A 1,723-nucleotide genomic window follows, 5' to 3' on the forward strand; every position below is an offset into this window, starting at 1 on the left:
ATTCTTTTGTGCATTATTTTTGTTTTTGAGTTTTAAGCTGTGCATTCCATATGCACTTCTTTATATTATATATAATTTATTTATTTTTTCTTGTAGCGGTCTCTGTGATCAGAAGGAGAGGAAATTAGGCAGCAGAGAGAAGATGCGGATCAGGACTAACCAGAAGTCACTTGTTTCAACCTGATTTTGAAATGTAGCTAGAAGACGGAGGGTGGAGAAGAAACTGATAAAAACATTGTCATTTTAGAGATATAATGCATGTGTGAGAATCATAAATGTAAATACAACTCACAAATTGGATATTTTCAATGATAATCTATAGAAAATCAAGGGGTGGAGAGGATATTAGCATCTTAAAACTATACTTTCATGTTAAATGAGGTTGTATGTAGATAAGCTGTTTAACAAATAAAAATATAAATACATCATGTGTATTTAACTACATGTGTTTAATGTTGAAGTCATTTTAAATACTTTTTATTCTGTTCAATGTCCAGAATCATGTTCTATAAATTGTTTGTAGAAAGAAAAAAATGGGGACAGCTACAATTTCCTATGAGTACAAAGCAAGCAGACCACAAGAAGGCAGTAATGTAAAGCAGCAGTCCCCAACCCCCGGGCCTTGTCCTGATTGAAAGGTCCTGATGAAAAGCCACTGATGTACAAATATTTACAAAAAGTTGTATTTTTCATAATAATTAATTGAATGCAAAAAGTCTCCAGATAACATTTAATCTTCTTTTCATTTGACTGGTTATGTAGTTTATTCTTATGATATTTATGATGTTTGTTTTTAAAGGAATGAAAAAGACAAACCCATGAATTCTTTTGTTCTGTAATGAGATACTGTACTCTGCTGACCCCTGCTGGTGAGCAAACAGGTCTGCAACAATTCCTTCCCCTACCCAGAGGGACTTTTTTTGGGTGACACAAAACTAAGTGATAACATAGGTGAATAGATGTTGTCACCCCATTCTTTGTAGTTGTTAAGAAGCAACAACAAAAAACGTGTTTTCTTTTACAGAAAAAGAAAAAACTTTGCAACATTTTGGAGTGAAAAAAGGTTTTTAAAAAAGCTACAGTGACATTTATAATTTATTTGTCTCTGCCTGCATTCCTAAGACTGTGGATGTTATTTATCACTCTACTTTTCACATTTATTGCAGTCAACATTTATACTATGAATCACTTAATCTCACATGAATACTGAGGTAGTCTTTTCTGTTTAAAAGATGTGAAAATGGGCTATATGTCAGTGTTTAATTATAAGGCTGTCATTGGGTGGATAGAATTCATTTTATTGTACACTGGCGCTCTGGGCCATATTAAGCTTGGCCACACGGCTGACTATTGCTGCAAGATTTTCATGTCTGTACTAAGCTTGGGATAACCGATTTTAGTTTCTGTGTTTTCTGCTTCTGTTTATATTTTGTCTTTACATTTGTATTTTGTTGTGTTTAATTTCTGTTATCCTGTATCTTTTATTATTAAAACTTGATGGTGTTTAATGTGTCTATTCTTTTAAATTTCATTTAAAATATCATCTTTGTAACTGTCACGGTCTGGCTAGGGCAGACCGTATATTGCAGGGAAGGACTCAAGCGCAGACCGAAATGGGATGTGAATAACAAAACAAGCCGTTTAATAAGGCAAGAAACAAGGGTACAAAATAATGGGGCATGGGTGAAAACTAAACAATAACCTAAACTGGGTGAACTAATAA

This window comes from Pundamilia nyererei, unplaced genomic scaffold, assembly GCF_000239375.1.
Source record: "Pundamilia nyererei isolate P.nyererei 1_Seehausen unplaced genomic scaffold, PunNye1.0 scaffold00141, whole genome shotgun sequence".
NCBI lineage: Eukaryota > Metazoa > Chordata > Actinopteri > Cichliformes > Cichlidae > Pundamilia > Pundamilia nyererei.